Source organism: Chiloscyllium plagiosum, unplaced genomic scaffold (genome assembly GCF_037043375.1).
Source record: "Chiloscyllium plagiosum isolate Xiang-an unplaced genomic scaffold, Cpla_swu_hap1 HiC_scaffold_36, whole genome shotgun sequence".
NCBI classification, from domain to species: Eukaryota; Metazoa; Chordata; class Chondrichthyes; order Orectolobiformes; family Hemiscylliidae; genus Chiloscyllium; species Chiloscyllium plagiosum.
This window is the reverse complement of record NW_028270174.1, coordinates 6,710,582-6,736,990: the sequence shown is the minus strand read 5'-3', so window position 1 is coordinate 6,736,990 and position 26,409 is coordinate 6,710,582. Positions and strand designations below refer to the sequence as shown.

The following is a 26,409-nucleotide window of genomic DNA, read 5'->3' as shown; positions in this document are numbered from 1 at the left end:
CTGACTTGCATGCTAAGAACTATTATACGAGGATAAGAATCATACTGAGTTTATCACTTTCACAAAAGGGAGATTAAAATAGCTATATGCAAACTACCTTTGATCAGAACTCAAGAATCCAATCTAAACAAACATTATCAAATTTACTAGTCTGAAATGTACCGATAAGAATTCATATTTTATACAGGTCCCTTCTGAACATGGTGTTTAACAGTGTGATGTATTTAATAGTCAGTGATGCAGCTCTGGAGCTAGGGAACGGCTGTGGCATAGTGGTAAGGTCACTAAGGCTCTATCAATCTAAATAAATTCCAAGCTAATGCCCTAGGAGTGTGGGTTCATATCCCATCATGGCCAATGGTGGAATTTGAATTAAAAATCTAGAATTTAAAAAAAATGGCCATTGTCATAAAAACCCATCTGGTTCATTAATGTTCTTTAGGGAAAAAGAATTGCAGTTCTCATCTGGTCTGGCCTATATGTGACTCCAGACCCATAGCAATGGGGTTGACTCTTAACTGCTCTCTGTGCAATTAGGGTTAGGGAATAAACACTAGTAGAGCCAACATAAATTGATTAAAAATATGTAAACTATGAATATTTTCCTAACCAACCTGCTCAGTGATGTTATTGTTATATTCTAATAAAAGAGTACTTCAGTTTTTGTCTCTGACCCTAGAAAGGGTGTATTTTCCCCAGAGGGAGTGCAGCAGTGGTTCACCAGGATGATGTTGGGTTGAGCGGGACAGTCCTAAGAACAGACGGATTGATTTGGCAAGTTTTATATCTACATAAGATGATTGAAACCGATATCATCCTATCAGGGGCTGGACAGAGTAGATGCAGGAAGGGTCTTCCCCTGGATGGGAAATCTAGAACTAGGATCAGGGTAACAGGGAAAATATCTAGAAGGTTGTGCAGGTGGAGATTTAGGACTGAGATGAGGAAACGTTGCTTCATTGAGAGGGTGGCCAACCAGTAACATTCTCTAACACAAGAGGCTGCGGATGCCAAATCACTGAGTATATTCAAGAAAGAGATAGATAAACTTCAGGATTTAAAAGACATCAAAGGGTATGGGGAGAATGTGAGAATATGACATCAAGATAGAGGATTCAGGTTTTGATCCTATTGAATAGCAGAGCAAGCTCGAAGGGCGGAATGGCCTAATCCTGCTATTTCTATGTTCCTCATCCAACAGTGATTCTCAACCTAAGGTTCACTGTTGTTTTTTTCTTTTTTTCTTTCACTACCACCTGACAGCGGTAGTGCTTAATTTTCCCCAGCACCCATCATTGTTCATTGTTATAGCTGATAGTGTACTCAGCGTGGTAATCTCAGGTGAGTAAATGTTGAAGGTGGTGGATGAGATAATAATCAAGTGGGCTGCTTTGTCCTAGATGGCATCAAACCTCTTGAGTGTTGGAGCTGTATCCATCCAGGCAAGTGGGGAGGATTCCATCACACTCCTGTCTGGTGCCTTGTAGATGGTGCACAGGCTCTGGGGAGTCAGGAGGTGGATCACTCACTATAGAGTGCCCAACACCTGAACTATTCTTTGATAATGTCAATGTTCCTATGGATAGTCCAGTTAGGTTTCTGGTCAATTGTGAATCGAAGGATGTTGATAATAGGGAAATTTATGAAGGTAATGCCTTTGAATGTCAAGGCGAGGTGGCTAGACTCTTGTTGGTAGTAGGATCCATAATCTAATGCCTGTCTGGGTAAAGACATTTCTCCTAAATTGTCAATTGGATTTATTGGGTTTACATTATGTTTATAATCCTGTGGTGGTTACTTGTACAAATACTGTCATGTAGAAATGGAAGTAGATTGGTGAGGGCCTGATTAAGTTGGTCCTTCTCTCACCATCTGTTGTAAGCCCAGCTTGGCAATTGTACACTTTCAGGGATCATTCAGTGCTACCAAGCCTGTATTAGTGACCAGCATTAAACTCTAAGTATGGTGGCATGGTGGCTCAGTGGTTAGCACTGCTGCCTCACAGCGCCAGGGACCTGGGTTTGATTCCTACCTTAGGCGATTGGCTGTGTGGAATTTGCATGTTTTCCCCATGTCTGTGTGGGTATCCTCTGGGTGCTCTGGTTTCCTCCCACAATCTAATAATGTGCAGGTTAGGTGAGTTAGCCGTGATAAATTGTCCATAGTGTTCAGGGATGTTAAGGTTAGGTGCATTAGTCGGGGCAAATATAGGGTAGGGGAACAGGTCTTAGGTGGGTTACTCTGCGGAGGGTTGATGTGGACTTGTTGGGCTAAAGGGCCTGTTTCCACACTGTAGGGGTTCTAATGTAAGCAGAGAGTAAACTCTGAGCCCTTGCTATCCTTGGTTCTTCCATGTAATGCTCAACTTGGAGGGGTACTGACTCATCTGCTGAAAGAGGGTGGTGTGTAGTCATCAGCAGGAAGTTTTCTGATATCTGTTCTCCTGGTACCATTGTGTGAACTCTGGGGCTACTCCCTCCCTATTGCATGCTGCCTCCCACTGGTAGGACAGTATGTACCCAAGAATGGCCATTAAAGTCTGGAACATTGATCAAAAGGTGTGCGAGTGTGGATATTAGGCTTCACTAGCTGGTGGGTCAGCTCCACAACAGGAACACCTGTGCGAAATGTGCCTAGCGTTAATTCAGTGTGTATACATTAATGTCAGGTGTCCCACCTTGATTTTTTTATATATAGCACTTTTTCAATACAAATGTGTAGCTTGCTGGAGGTAAATGCATTGCAGTTAGATACAAGTTCCTGTGAACCACCTTGAGCTGTTTTGCTACGTGATTCCAGTTTCATAGTTTAATAGCGCTGGAAATTTGATTTAATAGACAAAATTCCAATGATAAATAGTTTACATTTCCCTTGCTTCATTTCCTTCATGTTCCATGTTGGAATTGAACTGTTTCTTTTCTTGAAAGTACTTGGTAGATCACAAAGGGATAAAGTCACAGAGATTACACTCTGATTAACCTCCATGCTTTCTAATACAACCCATTGATTTCCTGTTCCTGCAAGTCATGGTGCTTTTTTCTCTGCTTGCACTCTGTATGTGACGTTGGGCGTCTATCTGTTATGTCGCCAGATGATGAATGGCTCCCTGCTCAATACCAAGCTCACACTATCTCCTTTATTTCCTCTTCGGTAAGGACAGCAGTCAATACCATTTAACAAGAGAGACCAGCAAATCAAGTCACTTAAACTTTCTCTTCCCATCAGCATCATAACGATCAATCTGTTGTGCGGCATTGAATGACACTGGTTCATCTGGAGCTGCATCTGGAGTAAGCGTGCTGAATAGAGACATAGAGGTGGGCATGACTGTCACAACCAAATAAAGAGTCTATTGGTGTTAGAAATTGTAAAATGGTGGAAGTATTCTTTTATGAATGCATCATGCAGCACCTGCAGAATTTTTACAAGGACTTCCAACAAACCTTTCTCAAATAAAACTACTGCTGCTTCTGCCAAAAGACATCAACACATTACTGGGTGGGAGGGATTGAAGATATTCCCTGTTGCATGACTCTACAACTTGACATTTGGTGGTTAGCTTTGATGACTCTCCTAGACACTCTGGGCTGGATCTAATGGGCAGAGTTTTCCCAGTTCCTGAATGACATGAGCCATGGAGAGGAGGTTGGTAAAATTGGGTGAGCTGTCCAGTGAGGAACATTTCGAAGACAAGAACACGATGTCTCATCTTCAACCAAATGGCTATGGGCCTAGTCCTGGGAGTGGGACTCATGTAGGTTCAGTGTGGCTTTGAAGGCATAGGCTTGATGGACCAAAGGGCCTTTTCTGTACTGTATGGTTCCAGATTTTAACAGTTCATTACTATGTAATCCTACTTCATTAATATGCAATTTCCTATTCTCCCACCCTCCAGATAGAAACGAGATTCGAGGATTTCCTAACATGAAGGTCAAAGCAGGTACTTAGTATCTCCTCCTCGCTGCTAGCTGTTCCCAGCTCCACCTTGGACACCTGGTACCAGAGTTCTCAGGGAACACTTCATGGAAAGCGATCACATGTACTGCATATCTAGGAGCCTTGCCACCTGACACATACCAACCTCACTGCAATCTCACAGCCCATCTCCTAGCCACTTCCAGAATGGTTCTGCATTTCAGTGATACCCTTTAGAGGGCACCAGCACCATTCATGGCAATGCTGATGCAAGGGCACTTTCTGTACCGGGACAGTTGCACAGCTCGTGAGGTTGCATCTCAGAGATCTCCATTTGTTCCTTTCGCGCCCACGCACCTTATTCCTACTTTGAAGCTCCCAGCATCCCTCATGTTCGGCCAAGCACTTTGCTCCCTCAGCCAGAGTTTTAAAGCTCACAGTGCCTCTATCTTGCCCTTCAGTGCAGACCCAAAGCCAGGCTGTCCTGGTTGGTCAGCAGTCACCGGTCAAGGGGCGGTTATGTTGTTGTGTGGCCCTGTGTTACATCAATATCCCACCTCCAGCGTGTGCCAGCTGTGTATGCAAAAACCACACTGCATTTGCCTCAAGCAAATGGCCATGTCTCAGAGTCCGAGGGGCATAGTCCTCATCATGCCCAGGAAGACATTCTCTAGGCAAGGAATCCCAGCACAGTAAATCAACAGAAATCTCCGGTATTGGAGCACGAACTTGGGCACAATCAGTTGGCCACTCATGGGAGTTATCGTGAGGGAGTCAGTATCCCTACAGCCCAGGAAGTTAGCCCTGTGAGTCCGGTATAGCCCATCCAGGGGAATCAGGGGTCAGGGGTTACAACAGCATCCAGCAAGTACATTGATGCCTCTGCTTGCTGTCTGTGAGAGATGGATCAAGCTGGGCTATCACTGAGTGAACTTCAAGTTGGGCTATCACTGAGTGAACTTCAATTGACCTTTTCATCCACATTGCGGTGAGCATTGTCATGGGCCTGGGTTCTGTGAGTGCAGTTTTACTCTGATGCCCTGTGATAATTAAAAAATAAGCAGGTAAGCCTGATAATCATCTAATTCTCTCCCACCACCCCCTCAGCAGTGAAGTGTTTTCATAGGGGCATACTGCAGTGTTTACTGATTGAACGTAGAATTTGCAAAACTTATTGTAACCATGGATACAGTGCCAGAAGATGAGAGGTAATAACAGTTCCCAGTTTTGAAATGCTTATGCAGTACTCCTTTTAATATGGTTCAGATGCCATTAGGGGCTCATCTTCTATTCATCTGTAACCTTTGATGCTCCTCTGAACTATCCATTTACTCAGTCATGACTAAAGGATATTAGATAATCTGGGTTTAAATGATGTCTTATCTTTCTCCCTTGCCCTGTAACTATGAAAGGCAAGAGAATGCTATCAAGAGGCAGTGCAGGGTCATCCCAACTTCCAGACAACCAAACAGCCCCATTAAAAACATAATTGTCTGGGTGATAGTTATTTTCCTGTCTTTGAGAATGTATCTGGACTCCACTCATTAACCACTGACTGCAGCATATGAGAAACCTGGTAGCATACTGTGTTAGAAACTCAGCTGTAGATTCATATGCTATCACTCTGACAAACCTGAGAGCTGCCTCTGAGTAGCTATTAGTTGCAATTTCAGTCCTTGACAAAGTTACTCAGTAATTGACGTTAAGTACTCTGCCTTCTTGCACATTGTTACTGACAACTTCACTACAGAGAGGTCTACTCTTGAGATGTTGAGCTGAGGACTCACCTGCTCCCTGGACAAGATCCTACGGAGGTACATTGAAGAAGTGTGCAGGATGGGAGATGGGGTCGAGGGGGTGGGATCGGCGGTGGGGGGGGGAAGTAGGTGGGATGTGTATCCCTCAATATTTAACCTGTTCTCTTGTAAACTAGGTCACCAAATTAAACAACTAAACAAATAACTGGAGTGATTGTAGCGGTGTCTGCCAGGTGGACCTCACAGAATATGAGTTCCCAGTTTGGAGCTGTTATTCTGGACCAATCAGGGAGTCCTGGCTGACAGATATAAACAGGAGTGTCAAAATTTGGTTCACTCTGAGGGAGCTGGGTCAGTGTCAAGGACTGTCTGTGTGTAAATAAAGGGCAACTTGGTTTAGGTACACCAGCCTCTGTGGAGTTATTTGAAGAACAATGAAGAAGAACTGTCTACCCAAGATACTGAAAACAATATCAAAAAGGAGGAAGGTAGGAGGCACGGGCTAAATCAAGATAATGCATCCTAGCCCCTACCAAGTTCAGATCTCTCTAAATACTTAGCACTTTTTCGAAAAATAAGCCAAGCATTAATTCACCAGTTAACAAATAATACCACATACCTCTCACCAAGGGTAGTGCAACAGTAATGGAAATAAGAAAGGAGATTAAATTATATTTAGCCCCTTTTCATTTTTGAATTAACATATTCAGACACACTATGAAACATCTTCATTTCAGGTGGGACTTGAACTTGAGTCAACTAGCACAGGGGTAAGGACATTGACACTGTGCTACAAGAGCCCAGGTAACCTCTCCTGGAGTCTATGGTCATTATAGTCCAGCCTTTAAATGAATTGCTTTGGCAGAAACTCTAAAGCAGTGTGGGGAAGACAAAAGTCAGCAGTGGTCACTGCTTAACCCATCCACTTGGCTACCAGCTAATTCCACTGCCTGTCTCATGCACTTTGTTCCTGTCACTCCATAGAAATACCCACCGTAAGGGAAATAGGTGCTGATGGCCAATAAGTGCAATAGGACACAATACACGGACCAGAAAAATACTGCAACAAACTGACCATCTATCTCTCCCCTGCCACCACGCTTTCTCGCAGGAATTAATACCAGATTACTCTCTGTAACAGCAAACCTGCCAGAAATGTAACCGTGCCATCTGGTGGGAGAGAGAGAGAGAATGATAGCACAAGCAGAATTCCAACCACTATCCAAGGCAACATTTCAGTTTTTTCATAGCTTTCTCTCCCAGTCCACACTGAGCACCAACGCCAACAAATTTGTCAGTGCACTGTAAGGAGAGTTGAACAGCAGGATCTGTCTGGATAAAATGTGGAGCTGGAAAAAGCACAGCAGATCAAGCAACATCAGAGGAGCAGAGAAGTCTACGTTTCAGGACAAAACCTTTCAACAGGATCTATAACTTGGGAATATTCCCTATGACCATACATCTCACCTACCAGCTAATAGTTGCATGCACTGCTTTAAATCCCCTTCCTCTACTTCAATAAATTGGCACTGACACATCTCAATGAAACTCTGCCATGCAACTTGGCACAAAGACACCAACCCAACCTGGGGCTGCAAAAGAGGTCAGAACCAAAGGATGTCTTGGAGCTTTGCAAAGTAGTAACAAGTTTCAGAGATTGATAAAGTAGACACAGAATGGATGTTTCCCCTTGTGGGGAAATCTAGAACGCGGCCATAGTTTCAGGATAAAGAGTGGTAGATATAAAGCAGAGATGAGAAGAAGGTATTTCTCTCAAAGGGTCATGGATCTGTGTAGTTCACTTCCCAGAATGTGGTGGATGGGACATGGAGTAAATTTAAGGAGGAGACAGAGAGATTTATAATCAGTAATGGTGTGAAGGGTTCTGGAGAGCGGGCAGGAAAGTGGAGCTGAGGCCAAGATGAGATCAGCCATGATTATACTAAATGGCGGAGGGGCTGAATGGCCTACTTCTGTTCCTAGTTCTAATGCTCTAGTGGAAGGGAGAGGCAGTTTGGAAAACAGGATGAGAACCTTAATATCACATCATTGTTGGAGCAGGAGCTGATGTAGGTTAGCAAGCAAAGGGGCAAATGATGCTGAGGACTTGGTCTGAGTTAAGTTGGAATCAGTAGAATTTCAGATTAACTTTCATTTACAGATTCAGAGATGCCGGTGTTGGACTGGGGTGTACAAAGTTAAAAATCACACAATACCAGGTTATAGTCTAACAGGTTTAATTGGAAGCACACTAGCTTTCGGAGCGACGCTCCTTCATCAGGTGATAGTCGCTCCGAAAGCTAGCGTGCTTCCAATTAAACCTGTTGGACTATAACCTGGTGTTGTGTGATTTTTAACTTTCATTTACAGAGGTTGTGCTGTTCATTGGACCATTAGATATAGGAGCAGAATTAGGTAAAAACAATGACTGCAGATGCTGGAAACTAGATTCTGGATTAGTGGTGCTGGAAGAGCACAGCAGTTCAGGCAGCATCCGAGGAGCAGGAAAATCGACGTTTCGGGCAAAAGCCCTTCCTAGGTGCAGAATTAGGCCATTCAGCCCATTGAGTCTGCTTCACTATTCAATCATGACTGATATGTTTCTCAACCCCATTCTCCTGCCTTCTCCTGTAACACTTGATCCCCTTACTAATCATGAACCTATTTAGCTCCCTCTTAAATACACTCAGTGACTTGGTCTTTAATGAGGTCCACAGATTCCCCAACCTCTGGCTGAAGAAATTCCTCCTCAACTCAGTTCTAAAGAGTCATCCCTTCACTCTGAGGCTGTGCCCTTGGGTCCTAGTCCTCCTACTGGTGGAAACATCTTTTCCACATCCATTCTTTCCAGGGCTCTCAGTATTTCTAATGAGATAATGCTGGAGGTCAACATGAGAAACATTTGAGCAGTCAAGTCCTGAGGTAATAAAACACATGGATGACGGTTTCGACAGCAGATGAGCTGTGCCAAGGATGGAGATGGGTGATAATATAGAGGTGAAATCGGAAAGTCTTTTGGTGAAGTGGATGTTGGGTCATGCCTCAGGAATAACCCTTGATCATTCTCTCTCTCAGAACTGATTGCTGGAGAACAAACTGGGACAAGATTGCATGTTGCTTTTGGAAACTACCTACGATAATATTGAAGATCCAGGTCTAAATGATGGACTTCAGTTTCCCCTGGATTTTAATTAAGGCCAGGTTCCCATTTGACAGCAATCTGCTCCTTTATCATATTGAGTTGGGGTGTCCCTCCAGAATATTCTCATTACATTTTATAGCAAATAGCAATATTGCAATACAATCAACATGGCGTCAGATCAATAAATCAATCCGGGGGATATCAAAGTCTGCCGCCTCAGTAACTAAATCCCGGTCGTTTGCAGATGCAGTAGTACAAAAGGTGATCTATGTCTAATCTGAGATACACTGGGAATTGTGCATCAATCTCTAATGCTCATTTGATTTTCCTCGAAATGTCCCTTTCTGTGCTTTGAATCTCTCACTCACATATCAGCAGCTCAGAAAATGATGAAAGTTTGGACAGTAAGCACTTTCGGTGTTATGTAAATGGCACAAATAGCAGGCCCTCGCTCCACACCCAAATTCCGGATGAATAATTTAACTCCATTAATAATATAGTTCTCGAGTAAATTGTGAATCAATACTTTCAGTGAAAGGGAGCCTCTGCAAAAATATTATCTGTCTACTTACAGCTCGCCTGTGATACAACACTCTTTAACCCTTCAAAGGCTAAACATCTCCCAGAATGCAGTGTTATCCAAATTGTCACATTTGCCCTGTAGCCTTCTTTTTTCGTCATCAGCCAATTTCCTTTTGAAAGCTGAGACGGATCTTTTCCTTTATTCTATCATGGGATGTGAGTGTCACTGACAAGTCCTGCATTTGGTGCTCATCCATAATTGCCCTTGAATTGAGTGGTTTACTGGGCCGTTTCAGAGGGCAGTTAGGGGTTAACCACATTAGCTTTCGGTTTGGAGTCACAGGTAGGGCAGACCAGGTAACGACTGCAGAAATCCTTCACTGAAGGGCATTAGTGAACCAGATGGGGTTTAGCAACAATCAAAGATAATTTTATAGTCACTGTCCCTTTACAATTCCAGATTTATTAATTGAGCTTGAATTTCATCACCTGTCATAATCAGGTTTCAACCAGCATGATCATTTGGGCCTCTGGATTAGGACTCCAGGGATATTGCTGCCACATCACTGTCACTCCCTGAAATATTCCTGAAATTTTTTTTCTACAGCCTTTTCACATTCATCCCAAAGTATTGTGTCCAGAATAGCAAAGAAATACTCCAGTCGAGGTTGAACTAGTGTTAAACCAATCTAAAGCGTTTTTTATTTGCTTTTGTACTCAGTACATCTGTTTATAAAACCCTGCATGCCTCATCAACATTTTTTTTCAAACCTGCCCAGCCACCTTCAATGATATGTTGCATATGTATCCCAGGTCCAAACTCACACCATTCAGCTTAAAGTCATTCAGAACCATTGCCTTATGCAATAGAGATAGGCAATACAGAGAAGGGCAGCAGTCTCACCAACAGACAGGATATAGGATTCAAAGCTCAGGAGCGGGTGAAGTAGGATGGAGAGATTGTGAACAGTACCCATCATCCTGAAAGAATGGCCAATGATTTGGAGGCTGAGGTCAATAGCTGAAGTGTGCAATTTGTGATAGACATCAAAGAAAACATTTATTTAAATTAAACGAGTATAGCCCATCCTAAACATTGACCAAATTAATTCATTACTTAGCACTGATTTGTAGTCAAATAATGAATTGTAATGAAGTAGGTGTAAAAAGTGACAAATAATACAGGCTTTAAAATGCAAAAATCATTTAAATATAGAACTCTTAGGTTGATTAAGTGCACAGGGCAGAAATCAGAACTGGTGCACAACTCATAGTAAAGTGTCTCACTTGAGTTTCTCTTCTAATTTGTCACTTGAATGAAGTACAGTGGAATTCAAAAATAGGCAGTCCCCATTAAGTGAACAAATACTTCCACAAAAATTATAATCACTTATGAATTCACATTGAAATCTTACATTTAAATGAAATTATAGGATTTATAAAATGCACTGTGTTTTTTTTAATTTTAGACTCCCTGTCTTGTGTCTTTTCTCACTCACTACTCTTTGATTACTTCCTTACTCCCTACTGTAATACCATGCTTTTGTGGTGGTAAATCAGTCATGATGGGCATGAGCTATTAAATAATATCATGCTTTTTCTGGTGGTACATCAGTCACAATGGGCATGAGCTATTTTGCCTCTTGTCCTGCGCTCCCCAACCAGAAGTTGTTTCTGTCTATTCTGTTAATATTTAAAAATATTGTGAAATCATCAATTGAATACTCCCCCCTATCCCCACTCCTGGATTCCAAACCTGCTTAATTCTGGGACATGCAGTCTGGGACTGTGTAATCTTCTTCCAAAATACAGCCCTAAATCTCACTCCAAGACAGATGATCCCCAACTCACAAACACTCGTACTTACAAATATGATCCCATAATACCATTGCCATATTACTGTTAATTTTAAGGATCCAAGATGCGAGCATTCAGTCATACTTAGAAATGAATATTTATAATGCATTGTAGTTCCCTCCGACATGCAATTTGACTTACAAACATACTCCAGAATACAACCCATTCATAACCCAGGGACTGCCTGTAATGCATTCCAAAGTCAATATGATCATAGAGTCATGGAGTTATTCGGCACAGAAATAGACTCTTCGGTCCATCCTGTCCTTGCCAACCAGGTTTCCCAAACTAAATTAGTCCTATTTCCCTGCACTTAGCCCATATCCTTCTAAACCATTCCTATTCATGTACCTCTCCAAATGATGTAATTGTACCTGTATTACCACTTTGTTTGACAGTTCATTCCACATACAGACCTCCTTCTGTGTGAAAACGTTGCCCTTCATACACAGAACTAAACAGATTGTTCTCCAAATATGGCCCACCAGGTATTATATAGCTGAAACATGTTTTCTAACCTCTCATATTCTAATCCATTGGATATAAAGGCCTGAATTTCATCAGCTTTTTCTTTTATGTTCTGTGCCTGTCCATAGATATATTCACACTGATCCTCACTTTTTAAGTTTTTCTTTTTTTTAGTTCACTTGTGGGGTGTGGGCATCACTGGCTGGGCAATGCCAAACTGCCCTTACAAGGGTGATGTTGAGCTGTCTTCTTGAATTGCTACAGACCATTGGGGTATGTAGATCCACAATGCTGTTACAGAGGGATCTGCGTGCCTTTGACACAGCAATGCTGAAGGAACGGCAATATATTTCCAAGTCAGGATGGTAAGTGACTTGGAGGGGAACTTGGTGGTGTTCCCATGTATCTGCTACCCTTGTCCTTCCAGATGGGTTTGGAAGGTGCTGCCTGAGGATCTTTGGTGAATTTCTGCAGTGCATCTTGTGTGCTGCTCCTGAGCATCGGTCGTGGAGGAAGTGAATGTCAGTGGATGTGATGCCAATCAAGCGGACTGCTTTGTCCTGGATGGTGTCAAGCTTCTTGACTGTTCACTACTTTCACCACTTAGAATGTACTTTGGTTTGAGGTTCGCTAGGAGGTAAATGGGCACTTTTTCCTCAAGACTTCCTGTTGGGAAGTGCTAATCAGTCCATTCTAATTTCTAACAGCAAGATGCAAAAGGTAGGGAATACACTAAACAGGAAATAATGTCCAAAATTCTGTACAACATTCCTTTTGGTTGTGGGGCACCTTGGAGAATGTTTGGAGCGTATTTGTATCTGAAAAGAGATGTGACCAGTGTCTGCACTTTTCAAATAATTCTTTAATTACTCAATATTAACTATGTACTGTACATTCTACATTCCTTTCTTCACAGTTTTTCTGTAATCTTACAGCTATGGTGTGATCAGTGTCATAGCCACCTTTGAGCATGCTCAAGAATTAACCCTTTATACATCTGGTTCGACAGAACTTGAGTAATGTGGAAAACAAAAAGATGCTTGGTTGAAGCTTCCCAGCTTGCATTACCAGGGCAACTCTCATATTAAAGAGTGCTTTGTTGAAATTTGTCTTTTTTTCAGTAATATTTAAGTTACCTCTTTACTAACTTCACCTCTGGGCAACTTACCACCAAGTAAACCTCAAAAGGATAGACCAAAGCATTTATAAATAGTGAACACTCAAGAAACTTGACACCATCCTTGACAAAGTGACTCATTTGATTGGCACCACATCCTTAAACTTGTGCTCATTCACAATTGACACTCAGTAGCACTGTGTTTTTAATGCTTGAATCTAAATATTGGGATAAAAAAGGGGCAAATTGCAAAATCATAATGGACTGTTGTGAAAATGGTTCTGAAGTTCATTGGCAATATTCTTGCCAGTGCCTGTTTAGCAGAAAGTTCAGGAAAAAGGTTTAGAAATTCAGTTGCAAAGATCAATTTATCCAGTTCATAACAATGGGCCCAAGTCCAATTCATACTTGGTGCACAGGTATGTACGATTAATCAAATATTCCTGATACAGTAATGACACATGAACAACCCACAGCATTATTAATGAACATATCAGCTAATAACTTGTGACAAGAAAGAGGTGCCCTTAAATTGAAAATCACTTCAATTTGGGAGATGATTTATGCTGTTCCTTAACTTCACGAAGCTATCATCTCACCATTTAACCCTATGCACATGATTTGATTGCTAAAAGTGCTGCAAAATGTTCGTTCAGTAAATGAACAGCACAAGCATTTTTAAACAACATGGTAATTCTCAGTGATTAACAATTAACCTCTCACCCAATTGTGGTCCATTTGAGTGGGGAGTCTGATTCCTTTCAAGTAGCGAATTATTTTGGGACATTTTAAGAAAGTTTTGTTTTCTTTCCCTTTTTCTCTTGATACAATCTTTCTGAATTTGTTTTGGTTTGAATTTGCCTCAATTCCTTTTCAGTTATAGAGTCATAGAGTTATACAGCATGGAAACAGACCCTTCTGTCCAACTCGTCCATGCTAACCGGATATCCGAATCTAATCTAATCCCATTTGCCAGCATTTGGCCTATATCACTCTAAATTCTTCCTATTGAATTGAATTGAATTGATTTGAATTTATTGTCACATGTACTGAGGCACAGTGAAAAGCTTTGTCTTGCTAGCAATACAGGCAGGTTACATGGTTAACTAGCATAGATAGTAAATAATAGATAAACGGCAGCAAAAACAAAAACACAGGTACAGGCAAATGTTAAGAGTTTGTGAGGCCATTCAGTATTCTAACATGAGTAGGTTAGAAACTGTTACAAAACCGTTATTCATATACCCATCCAGATGCCTTTTAAATGTTGTAATTGTACCAGCCTCCACCACTTCCTCTGGCAGCTCATTCCATACACACACCACCCTCTGTGTGAAAATGTTGCCCTTTAGGTTTTTCTCTCTCATTTCTTTCTCAATATATAATTAACATTGGTAAGTGGAAATAGACTGCTGATCTATGTGTTAATTTTTAAAATCCATTCCTAGGATATTGGTGTCACTGTCTGGATCAGTATTTATTGTCCATCCTTGTTGCCCCTTAAGAGTGTGGTGGTGAGCTGTCTTCTTGAATCGCTACAGTCCATGTGCTGTAGGTAGATCCACAATGTCCTCAGGGATGGAATTCCAGGATTTTATAAGTGCACCATTGAGAGCATTCTGTCTGGATATATCACTACCTGGTATGGCAACTGTACCATTCAAGATCGGAGACGGTTGCAGAGAGTGATGAACTCGGCCCGGACAATCACAAAGGCCAACCTCCCATCTATAGAATCCATCTACCAGGCCCACTGTCAAGGAAAGGCCGCCAGCATTCTCAAAGATCCATCCCACCCTGGCAATGTTTTTCTACAACCTCTACCATCAGGGAAAAAGTACAGAAACCTGAACACATCAGCCAGTTTTGAAATAGTTTCGACCCTACTGTTGTTAGAATACTGAATGGACTCACAAAATTCTTAACATTTGCCTGTACCTGTGTTTTTGTTTTTGCTGCTGTTTACCTGTTATTTACTATCTATGCTACTTAACTCTGTGACCTGCCTGTATTGCTCACAAGACAAAGCTTTTCACTGTGCCTCGGTACACGTGACAATCAATTCAATTCAATTCAATTAGACCCAGCAACACTGAAGAAATGGTGATACATTTCCAAATCAGGATGTTGAGTGCCTTTTAGGGGAAGTTGCAGATGTTGGTACCCCAAGTATCCCTTGTCCTTCTAGGTGGAAATGGTCATGCAGTTGGAAGGTGCTGTTAAAGAAGCCTTGGCGAATTTCTGCAGTGCATCTTGTTGATGGTACACATTGCTATTGGTGGTGGGGCGAGTGAATATTTGTGATGTGGTGCCAGTTTGAGGATTGTGGATTGAGATCCCAGATGTTCAGTTGCTCTCGCTGAGTCAACATCAGTTCGCACTTCTGACAAATTTGAGGTGAAACACTCCAAACCCTGGACATTCACAAAGAAAGCATGGTAAGCCATGAAATTCAAAACTCCTGCAAAACAGGGACCATTGCATTGACAAGAAATATCATAATTTGCAAAAAAATCACAATGTGAAAATGTTGAATGCAGACAGGTCTTGGAATGCTGTTCCTTGAAATCATGATTTGCCACAGCTTGGAACTGTGCATCTATCACTCCTACAAAGCCAATGTGGCTTGAGAATCTATGGCTCAGTTAGCAGAACTTTTTCTTGGTGCAGAAGGTTCTGGGTTCAAGTCTCACTGCAGCACAAGATCTAAGCGACAGAAGCTCTACATAATAATAATTAATAATAATAAAGCAAATGGACTGCAGCAGATCAAGGAGGCAGCTCAACATCACCTTCTCAAGGGCAATTAGTGTTGGGTAAATGCTGACCCAGCCGGCTATACCCACAGCCCACAAATGATGATGGTGACAGCAATAATCAGAAAGGCTCAGAGGCTGTGAATTTGGAATGTGTGATTAAACAGTGTTCTGCCATCTTAGTTAGATGTAAAAGGTCTCTGGCACCACTTTAAGGCAGGGTTGATGAGTTATCACCAGTAACTTGATCAATATTATCCAACAACCAATATCACCTCAGGATTCTCTGCTGATGATTACTGTACTGTTTGTAAAATCTAGCTGCAGACAAGTCACAGCTGTGTTTCAACAACAACTTCGGGGTTTGGCTAGCTGTCAATGTAGCCATCTCTGTCCGATTTGCCCCTCACACAGTTGTTTGTGGATATAGCTGTTCCAGAGGGCACTATTTAATATTGCCAAGTGGATGGAATTCTTTCCAGCCCAGCCTGCCCAGGAGGTGACAGTATGTGAACATATTAGAAAGAGGAGTAAGCTACTCTGCCTCTCAAGCCTGTTTGTCCTTTCAATAAGGTCATGGCTGATCTGATTGCAACTTCCATTCCACATTCCCACCTATTCCAAAAAACCTTCCATCCCCTCTCTTATCTAGAATCTATCTACCTCTGAATGGCTGATTCCCAATGCAGAGTGATACCAAGTATTTGGGTTCCAATCCCGCACTGTCTGAGGTTATCCTGAAGGACCCATCTCTTCAACCTCCCCACTCACCACAGGCATGTTGACCCTCAGGTTGAACCACCACCAGACATCTCTCTGCAATGAGAGAGTAGGCCTAGGGCAACTTGACCTCATATTTGTGTAGCACCTTTAATGTAACGAAACATTCTAACACTCTTCAAAGTGACATGATTAAACAAAATATGACACAAAGCCACATAAGGAAATATAAAGTCAGATGACCAAAATTGTGGCTGAAGTTGTAGTTTTTCAGGAATGTCAGGAAAGAGATGGAGATGGACAGAGGGTGTTTCAGTGGTTAGGGACCTTCATCACTGAGGTCACAACCATCCATGGAGCCAGAATCAGTAACCAGCAAGAAGCCAAATTAGAGGAACACTGATATCTCAGAGAGTTGTAGGACCCATAGGAGAATACAGAGATAGGTGGGGTGAGAACATGAAAACTTTTAAATCAACATGTTGCCAGTGAGCCATATTTGCTCAGTTACATGATGGATAGGATCTGCTACAACACAGTTTTTGACGATTGAAGGATGTATCGGCTTTGGAGGGAGTACAGCGTAGATTTACCAGAATGATACCTGGACTTCAGGGGTTAAGTTACAAAGAGAGATTATGCAAATTAGACCTTGTCCAGAAAGTTAAATGGTGATCTGATCCAAGTCTTCAAGATATTAATAGGAAAAGACAGAGTAGATAAAGATAAATGGTTTCCACTGGCTGGAGATTCTAGAACGAGGGGCATAGTCTGAGAATTAGGGCCAGACCGTTCAGGAGAGATGTTAGGAAGCTCTTCTACACACAAAGGGTGGGAGAGGTTTGGAACTCTCTTCCCCAAAGACAGTGGATCAGTTGTTAATGATAATTTTGAGATAGATAATGGTTTGTTCAGCAAATATATTAAGGGATATGGCCCAAAGATGGATATATGGAGTTAGGCCACAGATCAGCCATGATCTCATTGAAAGGTGGAACAGACTCGAGGGGCTGGATGGCCTACTCCTGTTCCTATGTTCCTGTGATCCTACAACTTGAAGTTTAAAGAGATTAGATTATGGGAGACCAGCTGGAAGAGAAACAAGCCTGCAGGTAGTAAAGGCATGAATGAGGATTTTGCACATTACAACAGCAACTGCAGTCCAAAAATATTTTATTGACTGTAATCATATTTTGGGACTTAGTGGATTTGTGAAATGCTGAAGAAATATAGGTGATTTTCTTTCTCTTCATCATGATGCCATTTTTTACTTTTATTTGTTTCCCAAATCAAGTTTATCTACACTATAATAGTGGTGTTTTCAGCTTCTTTATAAATATGCAAACAAGCTGTTCCCACCTGAAAGCAGTGTGATTGACACAGGAATTTCCTTTCTGAGAATATTGCATATTTCCAGACATTACTTCTCAATAGGATGGTGCTTTCAACTCACACCTAACTAGAGTGTTTCTTCGTTCATATAAAAATAGTTTGTAGCACAGCATTTTTGTTTTTACTCAAATCTTCTCCTTTCTTTGCAGAAGATACCAGTTAACTTCAGCATGCAGTTCCACACAACAGACAGATCCTTCCACATCTCTATCACTTGTTAACAATAACTGAGAATGGGCAGAGAATTAAAGACTGTCATTGCAGTCAATCCAGTCTGATCTCTCCCTCTCAGAGTTGGTTGCAGACACAGGTCACTCTGCTATACTGCGCGTTTCGTTAACGCAAGTTGGCTGTGATGTGATTGACGAACTGGGGGTGCTGTTTCTATCGTGCAAACTTTTAAAGTGTGTGTTGGCTGTAACACAATTACATCGCCAACACTTTAAACACTGTTTCTAAAGCTCGAGTTTTCTATAATGCGGGGTTGCACAATGACGCGAACACCTATTCCAGAGGGCACCCTTCAATATCGCAAAGTGGTGGAATTCTTCCCAGAAGGTGAAAAAGTAGAATAAGAAAAGGTAGTAAGCCTCTCTGCCTCTCGAGTCTACAGATCCGACTGTAACCTCCATTCCACATTCCCACCTACTCATAGAGTCATAGAGTCATAGAGATGTACAGCATGGAAACAGACCCTTCGGTCCAACCTGTCCATGCCGCCCAGATATCCCAACCCAATCTAGTCCCACCTGCCAGCACCCAGCCCATAACCCTCCAAACACTTCCTATTCATATACCCATCCAAATGCCTTTTAAATGTTGCAATTGTACCAGCCTCCACCACATCCTCTGGCAGCTCATTCCATACATGTACCACCCTTTGCGTGAAAAAGTTGCCCCTTAGGTCTCTTTTATATCTTTCCCCTCTCAACCTAAACCAATGCCCTTTAGTTCTGGACTCCCCGACCCCAGGGAAAAGACTTTGTCTATTTATCCTATCCACGCCCCTCATAATTTTGTAAACCTCTATAAGGTCACCCCTCAGCCTCCGATGCTCCAGGGAAAACAGCCCCAGCCTACTCAGCCTCTACCTGTAGCTCAAATCCTCCAACCCTGGCAATATCCTTGTAAATCTTTTCTGAACCCTTCCCAAGTTTCACACCATCTTTCCGATAGGAAGGAGACCAGAATTGCACACAATATTCCAACAGTGGCCTAACCAATGTCCTGTATATCCGCAACATGACCTCCCAACTCCTGTACTCAATACTCTGACCAATAAAGGAAAGCATAACAAACGCCTTCTTCACTATCCTATCTACCTGCAACTCCACTTTCAAGGAGCTATGAACCTGCACTCCAAGGTCTCTTTGTTCAGCAACACTCCCTAGGACCTTACCATTAAGTGTATAAGTCCTGCTAAGATTTGCTTTCCCAAAATGCAGCACCTTGCATTTATCTGAATTAAACTCCATCTGCCACTTCTTAGCCCATTGGCTCATCTGGTCCAGAGGTAATCTGAGGTAACCCTCTTCGCTGTCCACTACGCCTCCAATTTTGGTGTCATCTGCAAACTTACTAACTGTACCTCTTATTCTCGCATCCAAATCATTTATGTAAATGACAAAAAGTAGAGGGCCCAGCACCGATCCTTGTGGCACTCCACTGGTCACAGGCCTCCAGTCTGAAAAACAGCCCTCCACCACCACTCTCTGTCTTCTACCTTTCAGCCAGTTCTGTATCCAAATGGCTAGTTCTCCCTGTATTCCATGAGATCTAACCTTGCTAATCAGTCTCCCATGGGGAACCTTGTCAAATGCCTTACTGAAGTCCATAAAGATCACATCTACTGCTCTGCCCTCATCAATCTTCTTTGTTACTTCTTCAAAAAACTCAATCATGTTTGTGAGACATGATTTCCCACGCACAAAGCCATGTTGACTATCCCGAATTAGTCCTTGCCTTTTCAAATACATGTACATTTTGTCCCTCAGGATTCCCTCCAACAACTTGCCCACCACGGAGGTCAGGCTCACCGGTCTATAGTTCCCTGGCTTGTCTTTACCGCCCTTCTTAAACAGTGGCACCATGTTTGCCAACCTCCAGTCTTCCGGCACCTCACCTGTGACTATCGATGATACAAATATCTCAGAAAGAGGCCCAGCAATCATGTCTCTAGCTTAAAAAAAAAACCTTCCACCCCCTCGCTCTAGTATCTACCTACCTTGGGCTTAAGATATTCAAAGACTCTTCCACCAAATCTTCAGGAATGACAGAATCATTGCAGTGCATTCGGCCCATTGTGTGTGAGCCAGCTCTCCAATAAGCACTACAACTTGATACCCCATTCTCCCAGACTTCCCCTATCCTCATACAGTGTTTCCACTTAAGTAATCACCAAATGTCTCAATTGACTCTGCCTCAATGGCATTTACAGTTACCTCTAATTTTCCGAACCCCAGTAGATACACGCCCAGACTGCCTAATTATTCCTGATAAGACAACTCGCCCATTCCAGGCATTATTCTGGGAAACATTCTCTGAAAGGCTGCCAGTGTGTTTACTTTTCTTCCTGAAATAAGGAGAGCAGTTGTCCAGATGTGGTGGTGGCGATATCTGTCTGAAACATTTCTCAATTTCCTCAACAATCATTACATATTTTAACTTCTTTAAAATATATTCAGGGGATATGGTCATTAGTGTAAAGGGTAGCATTTATTGCACCTTCTTGAGAAAGTAGTGGTGAACTGCCTTAGAACATTGAACAGTAGAGCAAAGAGACAGACCCTTCAGCCCATCATATCTGTGCTGGCCATAATGCCATTCTGAATTAATCCCTATCTATATCCCTCTATTCCCTGCCTGTTCATGCCTCTGTCTGAATGTCTCTGAAATGCTGCTAACATATCTGCTTCTATCACCTCCCATGGCAGCGTGTTCCCATCACCTATCACCCTCTGTGTAAAAAACTTATCTCGCACATCTCCTCTAAACATTTCCCGTCTCACGCTAAACCTATTCCCCCAAATATTCAACATTTCCACCGTGGGAAAAAGACTCCAACTATCCACTCTATCCACTCTTCTCATAATCATATATACTTCTGTATAAAGATCTGCCCCTCTGCCTCTGACGTGCTAACAAGAACAATCCAAGTCTGTCAGACCTCTTATTCTCGCTAATACACTCTAATCCAGGTAACATCCTGGTAAATCTTTTTTGTATTCTCTCTAAAGCCTCCACATCCTTCCTATCGTATGGAGACCAGAACTTCATAAAATATTCCAAATGTGGCTGAACTAAAGTCTTATGCAACTGCAACTGCAACGTGACTTGCCAAATTTTATACACAATACCCTGACTGATGAAGGTAATCATGCCATATGTCTTCTTTACCATCTTATCTACTTGCGTTGCTACTTTTATGGAGCTATGGACTTGGATTCCAAGATCCCTCTGTTTATCAATGCTCCTAAGGATCCTGCCATTTTCTGTATAGTTCCTTCTTGCATTTGACCTTCCAAAATGCATCATCTCACACTTGTCCTCCATTTCTCCACCCAAAGTTTCAGCAGATCAATATCCTGCAGCATTCTTTGATAACCTTCTATCAACAGCTCTATCAAACTTACTGATAGGACCACCTACATTTTCATCTCCTTTTACCTTCTTGAACCGCTGTAGCCCTGTGCTGTAGGTAGACTCACAATGCCATTAGGGAGGGTGTTCCAGGATTTTGACCCAATGACAGTATGTGATGTAGTCACAAACCAGCATGCTTAGAATCATAGAGTCATTTTTGATAGGGAAGGATGATATTCCATTCACTGAGTCCATGCCAGTGATACGTCCTGCGAAAAAACTCTAAACTATTCTCGGAATTATCTAGCTTATTATTCCGTAAAACTTTTTTGTTTCTTATGCCCTCAACCATGATACACATTTGTCCATATGGACAACTTTGGTTAGATACATTATGTGCATTCTTCCAGATAGATAATAACCATTGTGGGCACTGTATGCATTCCAAGTGATGAACATCTGCAACATGCATTGTATACATTCACCCACAGTGGATTTCAGGAAGAATTTTCTCCAAGACTTGAAGAAGGGTCCTTGTGAGGATTTAGGTGGCGATCTTGCCAGCAATGGAGATTAGGGAGATTCCTCACTAATTCCCACAGTGCACTTTGTTTACTTTCTTGAATACGGTGGCAATGGCAGCATCCCTGCGATTGGCAGGGAATTACTTCTTTGTCCCAGATTGTCAGGAACAGTAATGGAGATGACACATAAGCACCAAGTTTGAAAATCCTCACTGGAATTCCATCCACGCCTGTGGCTTTTCCATTCTTCATGTGTCTAATGGTAGCTTTAACTTCTGCCACACCAGGTGAGAGTCAAAGATCATCTTTGATGGGGATTTGGGGGAGCTCCTTAAACATGTCCTCAGTTACGATTGCATCACAGTTTTGGAGTTCTTTGAAGTGTTTTCTCTGTTACTCAAAATGGTTCCATCCTTACTCTCATTTGTCCAGATAGAGACCATCTGTTAAATACATTTTCAACATGGCAAATATACTTATATATATTGATATACATTCAGCCATATAGAGACCATCCATTATATACAGTAGATACATTTTCCATACATAGACATATATTATATACATTTGTCCATAGAGAGTCATAGAGTTATATAGCACGGAAACAGACCCTTCGGTCCAATCAGTCCATGCTGACCAGATATCCCAAACTAAACTGCTCCTGGCCCCTAGCCCTCCAAACCTTTCCTATTCATGTACTTAGCTAAATGTCTTTTAAATGTTGTAATTGTATCCATATCCACCACTTCATTCCATACAAATTCATGCCGCATGCAAACCACCCTCTGAGTAAAACATTTGCTCATGTCTTTTTTAAATCTCTCCCCCCTCACCTTAAAAATCTGGTCCCTCCCACCCCCACCCCCACCCCAGTCGGGAAATCTCCCATTCGAGGGAAAAAACAATTACCATTAACACTAGCTGTACCCCTCATTATTTTATAAATTTCTATCAAGTCTCCTCTCAAACTCCTACGTCCCAGTGAAAAAGGTTCCAGCCTACCCAGCCTTTCTTTATGTCTCAAATCTTCCATACCCGGCAACATCCTGGTAAATCTCTTCTGAACCTTCTCCAGCTTAATAACATCCTTCCTATAACCGGACACAGTATTCCAGAAGAGGCCTCACCAATGTCCTGTACAACTTCAACACGACGTCCCATTTCCTATACTCAAAGGACTGAGCAATGGAGGCAGATGTGCCAAATGCCTTCTTAACCACTCAGTGAGACAACTGTTATACACACTATATACATCCTTCCATCTTGAGAACAACACCCAGTTATTCCGTGTGCTGCACACTGCTTGCTATGATAAAGATTTGGTTTATTGTGATATTATGATCAATGTGTTATAATTCAGCAACGCTTCTTATCCAGTTCTGGCTTCATTGAGCAAGCTTGTAACAGACCCAGTCTCCTGTTTTATTTTTGGTAATGGAAGCAGTCAATGAATATTCTGACGAAATAATTCTCTGAATGTTGGCATGGGTTCAAACATGTAAAACAAAATTCATTTCCCGTCCGAAAAAAAGTCCCTTTTCTGTTTAAACGCATTGTTGTTTACTTCAAGTCTTTCATCTCACCTTAATTAATTGAAGAAAAATATCCTAGTTGACAAAAATATATACAAGAAATACGAGCACAATTGCTTGGTGCTTTTACAATATGACGTACTGCTTGTTAAAGAGAAACCTAAAGGGAGATTTGAAAGAAAAATAGATAAATGTCCTTGCTGTTGGACGCACTGATTGTTCCAGGAATGTGCAACAAACTCAAAGGAGAAGATTATTGAAATAAAACTCACAAACTGCAGTGATTCATGAAGTAGTCTCTCCCTTCAATGGGATTTGTAGATGATGAAGAGTTCTGTAGCAAAAGCAAAAGTCATTTCTTCATGAGCAAGCATCGACTCCAGAGTTCTATTGCATTGAGTAATAACCCTCATTCCAGTCAACCCAGATAATCACTCCAGACCTTCGCTGTAAATTGTATTAAAGCAAAGTAACTGCCAACACTTGACAGCTTCAGAAAAACATAAACATGTTGCTGGTTATTGACCAGATGTCCTGATTAGTCAGCTGTTATAAAGCAACCAAGAAATTACGCTACTGTCCATTTAAAACAGAAGTGGCAACTTTCCAGAAACATGGAACAGTGAGATCAAAACAGATCATTGAAGCATAAACTGGACAGCAGCTTCTGGGGTTGGAGAGATAGACCATGAGTTCCCAGGAGTTTGGTGGTTGACTTATGCCACTTGGCTATCTGGCTGGCACAGACAAACTCTGCCCTCAACTGCCTCAGTCGTTTACTTGTTTGATAGGTTTAAGACCATAAGACCAAAAGGTAAAGGAGAAACAATAGGCCTTTCATCCCATCGAGTCTTTTCCAACATTCAATAAGATCATGACTGAACTGGTTGTGGTCTCTGCACTTTCTTGTCTGCCCTCCCTAATCCTTGACTGCCTTGATTAAATTCAACGACCCAGCCTCCAGGGAAAGAGAATTCCATATACTAACTACCCTCAAATAGAAAGAAAAAAGGTCTCCTCAGTCCTAAGTGAGTACCTTCTATGTTTAATCAATGTTACCTGGTTCTACTCTCTCTAACTCAGGAAATCATACTCCCAGCATCTGCGCTGTCAAGTCCTGATGGAATCTTGCAATATGCTCAGCTTGCATTATTCTAATCTGCAATGGATACAGACTCAATCTTTCTTCATAAGGTAAGCATTTCATTGGTTGAATGAACCTGCTTCCAACCTGTTTCTAATGCAATTACATAATTTGTCAAATAAAGAGAATAAAACTGTACACAGTTCTCCACATGTGGTCTCACCAAGGCTTAAGGCAGCTGCAGTAAAACATCCTTATTTTTATATTCCATTATCCGTGCAATAAACACCAATATTCCATTTACCATCCTAATCACCTGCTAAACCTGCAGAGTAACGGTTTGTCATTCATGTATGAAGACGCTCACATCACTTTGTACTTCTGAGCTCTGAAATCTCTCTCCATTAAATAGTACACTGCTTTTCGGTTCTTCCTGCCAAAGTGAACAAGCTCATGTTTTCCCACCTGTTATTCCATCTACCAAACTCTTGCCCCACTCACTTTACTGCCTTAAAGATTTGCTACCTTCTCTACCTTTCCGATCTGTTTTTGTTGAGTGTGACCAATTTAGCTGCCATCTATTTGACCCCTACCTAAATTGGAAGTAGTTGAAAGATCCCAGCACTGTGGCTACATCACTTCATGAGTTACAACTTGCCAATATGAAACTGATTTATTCATCCCTACTCCAGCTTCCTCTAGGCTAATCTTTCCTTTATTATTGAACCCAACATGTGCACTCATCTGGTGTTTTAACTTTTGATGTGCTTCCTTATCAAATTTGAAATTTTAAAATCTCAACTTTTAAATATCAGATATAACTGAAGTAACTGCACTTTAACAGCACACCCAGCTCCTTTGCCTTCTCTGTGAGGGTGGACTCTGTTGCAGAACATCTGAATTTATCCCTCAGGTGCCACCTTTGCAAAGGTGAAGAGCCTGTGACCTTGAATGTCTCAGAAACTCCAGCTTTGTCTTGGAAGGTGAAGAGTCCGACTATTGAACATAAACCCCGTGATAATTTTCACAAACGGTCCTCAGATTATACTGCAATAATTAAGTGCATCCCTAATACCAGATGTCAGAGCAGCACAATGGCTAGCACTGTTGCCTCACGTTGCCAGGGAACTGGGTTCAATTCTCTCCTTGGGAAGGTGTGTACAAACTCAATACGCCTAAAGGCCTCTTTTTGTACTATAAGCGTTCTATGATTCAAGATTTACCTTGAACGTGATAGATGAACTAAATTATCATAGTCGTGCTTTACATTCAGGACTATAACGTGCTAAATTCCTGATCTACACTGACTACAAATATCATCTCCTGTCCCGTTCACTCACCATTCTTGACTTCTCTGGTTTAAAGTGGATTCCTGTCCTCACAAACCACAAATATTGAATCCTATATTCATATTTCAATTGTTCATATCCTTACCCTTCCCGATCTCTGTAACATCCTCCAACTCAAACTCGGTTTCTCCAACTCTCTCCTCTTCTGCTTGAACCAGCAGTCCTTCTTTCACCCCACTCTCCTGGAATTGGCTTCATTTGCAAAGATTGAAAATCAGAATCCCTTCCTTATTTTTGATGAAGATCGTTATTCCAACTCACCTTCTTTGATCAGTCTTTGACACTTTTTATCATAGCTTTTTGATTCTGCTCTTTGAACTGTCAAGAGACCTTTTTTTTAACAATGTTGAAGGCACATAAATGCAAATTGTTTCTTACTTGATGCATTTGCCTAAACTCCACTAATATATGTCTACATACTGTCAATTAACTCCTTCACTCCGACAAACAGGTACTAAATGTATCTTTTCCATTAGAAGTCAAGCCCCAGTAACTTTATTAACAAATCCATCAATTAGCAGTACAAGCACCATTAACTCTGGGTCAATGCCATAATTGCATTACACATGTTTACCCACAGAAGCATTGTTTGGATCTGAACACAACAGTTACTGATCAGGTATTGTTGCATCAGGCACATTTTGTTAAAGTTTTACGTCGTGTACTCATCAGGCCAATTCACAAAAATACAA

The 26,409-nt window shown here is 41.7% G+C and overlaps 1 long non-coding RNA gene across 1 annotated transcript in view; it reads right to left on the bottom strand.

The window, feature by feature from the left end:
- Positions 1–23,657, bottom strand: part of LOC122539292 (uncharacterized) — a 137,126-nt gene extending 113,469 nt beyond the window's left edge. Inside the window, exon 1 of the long non-coding RNA XR_006309022.2 lies at positions 23,557–23,657. This is a non-coding gene — a long non-coding RNA (uncharacterized LOC122539292). The remainder of the gene's footprint in view (positions 1–23,556) is intronic.
- Between the last annotated feature and the right edge of the window lie 2,752 nt (positions 23,658–26,409).